We start from the raw sequence: 7,895 nt of genomic DNA on the forward strand, positions 1-7,895 counted from the left end.
CTGGATCTGGTATTTTATGTGGATAAGCTTAGTAATGCATTTATGCAAGGCATTAATGCAGGAATATTTCATGATGAAGATGGATTTGCAATGAGTGTTTTCATTTGTAGTTTGATGTATGACTATGTTGCCCTTGGATAAGGCACTGATCTTGCAGATTTTGGGGTTTTCTCAAAAATTTAAAATTCAAATCAAAATATCTACCTTTGTTTTATGTTCTGTGGGAATGTTTCATGCATCTCTTGCTTCAACTTAGTTGAGATATCAATGTGGATCTAGCCCGTCTATAGTAACCTCCTAGTTGTTAAGCCCTTGTGAGATCTCTTTGTTTTTTTATGTTGTCATAAGTGTGTAATAGGTTTAAATTTTAAGCATCAAAGGTATACCCGCCTAGGTTTTGCAAAGCCTGAAGAGTAGAAGGATTCATATCCTAGTCATGTTGTCCAAGCCCTGAGGTTCTTCATAGATTGAATTGGCTACTTCATAGATCAATTGCAAGTGTACTTGGGTTAATCAGTTTTAATGACCAACACAAGCGTCTAGAGGGCACAAGTGTCATGGTGAGTTCCCTTGACCAACTTGTCAAAAATTCACTTGAGTTCAGTCGATTTTGAATTTTGTCAAAAGTACAATATTTTATCCATTTCACATTTGCCTATTCTAATTGATTGAATTCCAAACACAACTTAATCAAAGAACATTCAAGAAATTAAAAAACAATAATTAAATCATCATGAAAAACTCCCTTATTTCGTTTGAATGCATCGCTTCCATTGCTCTTCTCTTTCCTACAGAGTGCTGGCTCTCAAAGTTATGTTGCTAACCTATAATATGACAACAAGAATTTGAAGATTGTGATTGCTAAAAATAAGAAATTGATGCTGAATTTATAGATTCTGGGAGGATAATTTGAATGATCGAGATCGATTTGAAGACTGATTCGAGCAACGATTGCGAGTTTCTGAGACAAGGCTAATTGGAGATGACTATGAATTAAACTGTTTGTATGATTGAACTAATTGATAGATGACTAGCTTGACTAATCAGTTGAACAAGATTAATTTATTAGTTAACTAATTAAATTGGGGAGATAAATGGAGTGATGGATCTATTCAAAAAAGTTGATTAGGAGTTAGAAAAGTGATTGAAGAGTTAATTGAACTAACTGATTAGTTGACTGAAATGATTAGCTACTCAAAACTTAGAGTCAATAACAATTAGAATTTAGGCATGTTCTATATAAATTAGGCATGAATTTGAATTTAAATTTGTTTTTTTATTTTCAAAAACATGAAACGAAATGCACATTTATTAAAAAATTAAATTAATTGAAATTAGAATTTTTAAGAATTTGTATTAATTTGAAAGCGGAGAGAAAGTGAAATTAATTTGATTAAGAAGAAATAAATTAGATAATTAAATAATTTAAAGAAATTATTTGACTATGGGAAATGAGAAATTGAATTTAATTAAATAATAAAGATTATTGAATTAAGGTTATTAAAAAACAATTAATTAAATAATAAAATTATTTAATTAATTTTAGGAAAGGAAGGTTAAATGATTAAATGGTTTGAGAGAAATTTGAATAATTAATTGACGAGAAAGGATGAAATATTAGTTTGGAAGAACAAAATTAGATTAATTAAATAATTAAAGAATTATTTAATTAATAAAGAAGAAGAATTAGTGTTGTTAGTAATAGGACATTTTTAATTGTCTACATTTTGTCCCTCTTCGACACAATATTGGAACAACATTGTTTCAAAGAAAAAGTGAAAAATTCTTGCCCCAGCGGTAGCAGGGTATAAATGTGCCCCCTTGATAAATTGGTCAATTTTTAAAAAAATTGAGACCAATTGAACGATAATGTGACCAAGAGTGCTAGTTTCCATTTTTTTGAAGTTTTGAGCTCGTTTAATTGACCTACAAGGTATGCAAAGTTGAACGCGATCATGATTGTTTTGGTGGGAAAACCCTAATTTTGGCTATAAATAGAAATGTATAGGGTTCATTTGCCTCATTTGCATTCTTGGAGGTCAGAGGCTTCAAAGTGATTTTTGAGCATATTGTAAGTATCTAGTGTTGGCTTGATGATGATGTCTTGATGTAAAGAGTTGATTGGTGACATGTTTTATGTTGTCATTGATGGCAACTATGTTTTTATAGTCACATAAGTCTTGTAAGCCAACCGGTAAAGCATATTCGGTGGAGAAGACAGTTTAACAGTAAACCGGCAAATAGGTCTTCAACCGGTAAACAAGAACAGAGTTGCATTCAAGCAACCGGTACATGAGATTGATGAAGAGTTGGATGATGTGGATTTACAGGAGTGACGGAGACAGGTATTTGGTGTTATATTCATGAGTGCATTAGCAGATTCAACAGGATGATCGAGATTTGATGTATAGAGCATTCTATCTGGAAGAACATTTAATCGGTAGTGATAAAGTCACTAAGATCGGTAAACCGGTATAGTTTTGCTTTATTTTTAGTTTATCATGTCAGTGGCCAACATAAGCAAGGTGTGTAATGTAAGTTTGTCTAGATTCATTGAACCTAGGAAATTCTTCCAAGGTTATGAGCCAACTAAGTTGATGTCTATAAAAAGTGTGATGAGTTATGAGATGAAGCATGAGATCGAAGGCGAATATTGAGAATTTGATTGTGTGGTGATTAGTGAAGCTCTATATTGATGTGTTGTTGAAGTTTTGGAGGGACTAAAGTGGATCTTATCAGACATAGAAGTGCTATATGAAGACCATCAATTTTTTGTTATCCTAACAGCTGCAGCAGTCAAATCCCTTATCAAGGTAGGTCCTGATAGGCCTTAATCTGTAAATCCCCTAACAAGGTAGCTCGACATCTAAGTTTAAATCCTCTAGCGAGGTTTCTCCTAACAGGGCTCATCATAGAAAATTCCTTCACTGAGTGACTCCTAACAGGGTCTACTCCTAACATGGCATATTTGTAAGACCTTAACTGGTCAAAGGTTTCTATTCTGCAGATATTGAATCTTGTGGGTACTAACTCCCATTGTGGTTTTTCCCTTTTGGGTTTCCACGTATAAATCATTATGTTATGGTTGACATGTTTTATGTAGTGTTTGCTTATGTGATTATTTTCCTTGCATGCCTATTGGTTTTAAAGTTGGTAAGAGGTGTAATCAGATTCTTAAGGTTTTTGCTTGCACTGATTTACCCCCGCCTCTCAATGCCTTATAATTTTATCAATTTGTATCAGAGCCAAACTTCCTTGAGGCTTAACTACTTGGGAAGGATCCCTAAGGTAGACATGGGGGAAGGAATGAGCTATAGAGAGATGTCCAATAAACTTGCAGAAACTGAGGAATCCCTAGAAACATTGAAAGGCAAGTATAAAGCCTCACTTGCTAAGAGAAGAGAGCTAACCAAACAACTGTTGGAGGCTTCTGAAAGCATTTCTTTTGATGAATCAAACATAGATGCATTGGTTGATGAAGTGGAGAAACTAAATGATGAGAAGGCTAACTTGAGGAGAGAGCTAGAAGCCCTAACCATTAGAATGAGTCAAGAACTTGAAGCAAGGAGGACAACTAAAGACAAGATCAAAGAGAAAGAACATGAGATATTTAAGTTGAATCGGGAAGTTAGTACCCTATATGCTCATTGGCATGAGGAAAAAGAAGAAAAAGAAGAAATAAAGGAAGATTTGGATATGGCAATGTCTCTTAGAGAGACTCTTATGAAAAGGAATGAATATCTTACAAAGGAACTTGCTAACACTAATGAAAAACTTGCTAAGTTTAACAAAATTTCTACCATGCTTGATGAACATATTCAATCACAAAGGATGAAAGGTGACACAACTGGATTGGGTTATACTACATTTGAGAAAGGTGAGTCTTCCGGTATAAAGGACAACATGAAAGAAGGTAAATCTACACCTAAAATTCAGAAATCCACTGGTAAGAAACCTTATAAACCTGTATGTTTCAATTGTCATAAGCCAGGACATACTGCTAATGTTTGTAAGAGTGGATCTAATGCTACTAATGGTTATAGACCTAATACATATCAAGGATATAAGCCTAGAACCTTTAATGGATATTGTTACACTTGCAGCATGCATGGGCATAGAGTTGTTGAGTGCAGGTATGGAGCAAATATTCCAACACTCACATGACTCAAAGGTCTGGTGGTGGCTGGAAAAGAAACTTTAATGACCGAAGAAGTCCTAATTGGCAGAGACCCTATGTTAACCAGTCTAGCCTCTATGAGATGGAAAAGAGGATGAATGTGGTATGCACAATATATCATAACTATGGTCATGTAGCTATGAACTGTAGAAGAAGGACTGGTAGAGGCAATATTGGACCTTGGAGAGCATCTGGTATGGCTTGTTATCATTGTCATCAACTAGGACATATTGCAAAGATTTGTAGAGCAAAGGTGAATCAACCAGTAAATCAATCTGTTGACCAAAAAGGGAAGATGAAAATTGATGTGGAGGAGACCAAAGCTGAAATAAACAAAATCTAGAAAAAGAAGGATGATCAAAAACCATCTGAAGATCCTAATTCTTCACCTAGTGTGGAGAACCCTTCACCGGTAAACTAAGTTGTGAAAAATATTAGGGAGAGCTTCATGTTAGATCCATTTCAGAACCCCCTGAAGGACCAGGAGGAAAGTTAAATCTGCATGCTTTGATGCATTATCATATTGAGAAGTGATTTTATGATCAAACCAGTAGGTTTGATGTGTTATGAGAACCGATAGTATGTTAAAAGATATTTTAGGGTTTTACTGATAATAGCATTTAATGCAGTAGATAATGGGCAAATAAAAAGAACCTTGTGAAAGTCATTGTCACTTTGGATTCTTGTGAGAACTCGGAGAGTGAGAAGAGCAGAGAAAAGTTTGTGTTTGGAGAATCTAACTAGATTGACAAAGATTTGAGGATATCTAAGGTGATCCACGATTGGTAATCAATGAGAGAATATTTTTGGTGTCAAAACCCTAGTTGTGAAAGCGGTAAAAGGTATTTATTTGACAAATCCTATTTTTTGTATCTGAAATCTGAATCTTTGAGAATGGATACCTAGGACCCCGCATCTAGTAGATGTTACAGATATACCTCATCCTAAATTTAAAAGGCACCCGTTTAAGTCTGTTGAAACTGATCGCGATGGATCCCTATCCGGAGTTCCCTATGGAGTATTACATGTAGAAGATGTTAGATCTTTTTATCATTGTGAATTGGAGGATCTTGGTATTTTTGTGATCTTTGACCAATATAAATTGGTGTGTGATAAGAATGGAGTGTTGAAGGAACAGTTTAAGAAGGTTACTATGAAAGGTTTTCACCATGCACTAAATTTCGTTGATGATTTTGATAGTGAACATGTCAGATATTTTCTTAGTGGGATTCATGACCAATTTATGTGGCTCGACAGACCACATAATATTACAAAAGAATCTATTCATGCAGTCACTGGACTTTGTGCCACTAGTGAGGTTCCAGTATTGAGATCCATTCCTAAGAATGATGATGAAAAGTTGACTAATTCAAGATGGGATTGAAGATAAATGGCAGTGAATGATATTAATGACCTGACAGTTAAATATGCTTCAATGGTTATTAGTTATCAGATATATCATTCTAGCAGGATGAACAACATCCCTATTGCATCCATTCATACTGCATACCGAATGATAAAGGAAGATGTTGATTATGATTTGTTGAAGGCATTGTGAAGTCAACTGATACTGAATCTTGAGTCCATCAAGAAGGATAACAATTTGAAGTTTAAATTTGGACAGTTGATCATTGGTTTATTTTTCTACTTTTAGAACTGTATTCCTGGTATCGGTGATGTTCAGTGGTCTAAGGACACACCGACAATACTATAGATGAAGAACAACATTAGAATGTTGGGTAATTGTTTTGATAAGATTACATGGGGATATTTTAAAGATTTTCAGAAGAAGATGCATGCAAGAGAAAGGTTATCAGAGAGTATTGTCTAGAGATATGTGGATACAATTTTTTTCATGGTTGATTCAAATACCTATATAATGGAGGTAGTTGATCCCAAGACAACCTGGGTGATGCCTATGGATTATGAAGTCGAGGCAGATCTTTTGGTGGCATATGCAAATCACTTGTTAACTCAACCGGTAGATACTGTTGCAGAAATATTTGGCACCTACAAGGAGAAATCTCTATAGATGCACTCTGAATTAAATAAACCAGTAATTGCTAAGAAAGTGAGAAAGGAAGTGGAGGCATTTGATAAACAACAAGGTTTTACAAAGAAAGTCATTGCAAAAGAAAGAGAAAGACATGCAGCACAAAAGGCAGGTGCATCAAGTGCCCCAATTGGTACCTCCACCGATATGAGAACAAGAAGTGAAGATGCAAAGATTAAGAAAGAGGAACCTGTTGAAGCAAAGAACGAGAAACCTTCCAAGATACAATTGAAGAGAAAAGGCAAAATCATTGAGCCCCCTGAACCTAAGGCACTGGTAACTACAGGGAAAAGGAAAAATGAACAAGCAAAGAAACCGGTGGTTGTTGATGAAGAAGAAACTGAATCAGAAGGTGAAAAGAAAGCCTTAAGAGCTAGTGGTATGAGATCAAAGGATGTTGGAACTTCCACTGTCAAGACTATTAAGAAATCGATAACAAAACTTGCATCTTTTGAAAAGTTAATAATTTATGTAAAGGAGTATGGTTTATTAACTGTCGTGAAGAAACTTTATGATAGTTTTTGTGAGGATGAACAAAGACAAATAAAGGATGTGTTGAATAATGATGAACAACAAATACCCCAAGTAGTACTGAGAGGTGGGGGTGAATCAGTATAGGCAAAAAATTTCTCCACAACTTATCTGGTTAGTGCAATACCAACTGGTTGTCACCATCACTGAACTTAACCACGACAATACTGGTTAAACACAGTAAAACATCAGAAACCAAAACTTGATAAGTCTGAACACGTCAAGTACATTCGATACTTGATATCAACTTCACCCATAAACATATGCATGTGGTATACTAGTAATACCATAACCTATTAACTCTGCATGCATAATCTTTCAACCAAATACTTCATAAACATCACATGACAAATGCATAACACATAAACACAGATTTTTCACATGGAAACCCAAATGGGAAAAACCACGGTGGGGATGAATACCCACAAGCTTGTCTTTGAACTCTTTTGAAGCTCACCCTGTTAAGAGCCTAGTCCGGTAAAAGACTTTACAATAAGGTTCTGTTAGGAACCGATCCTGTTAGAGATCACCCGGTTAAGGGATGGCTATATACCTTATTAAAGGTTGAAACCCTAATAGAGGTTACCTCGCTAGAGGATTTGAAGAACTCAATGATCTTGAGTCACCTGGTTATAGGTTTTACAATAAGTGTGTTAAAGCTAACCGATAAAGGGATTTTCCATCTTTTGAAATGATTAGAAGACAACAGGAAAAACTTTTGATCTAATAACAACACTACATGCCAAGGCAGATCCTTTTCAGTTCCTCTACTCTATAATCACACTCAGCAATTTTCCTCTTACTGGTCTTGCAAGTATCTCATCACTCAGATACACACAATCATTTGCCAACAACTTTATAATAAAAAACATCATTGACCTTATAGACAATAGATAGGTCAATAGCATAAACCCTAAACCCTAAGCATCTTAGGTTTACAACATAGGCGGTCCAATCCTGACCATCCAAACACATTCCATAGAGTATTACAATTTCAAACAGATCACAAGACAATCTGCATCGTTCATTCTTCACCACACATGGGAATCAGTAACCCATCATTCTCTCTTCTCATACCGCCAAGAAGAATGATCATTCCCGAGGTAGACTTCAAACACAGTCGATCTTCTTATG

This window comes from Cryptomeria japonica, chromosome 4, assembly GCF_030272615.1.
Source record: "Cryptomeria japonica chromosome 4, Sugi_1.0, whole genome shotgun sequence".
NCBI classification, from domain to species: Eukaryota; Viridiplantae; Streptophyta; class Pinopsida; order Cupressales; family Cupressaceae; genus Cryptomeria; species Cryptomeria japonica.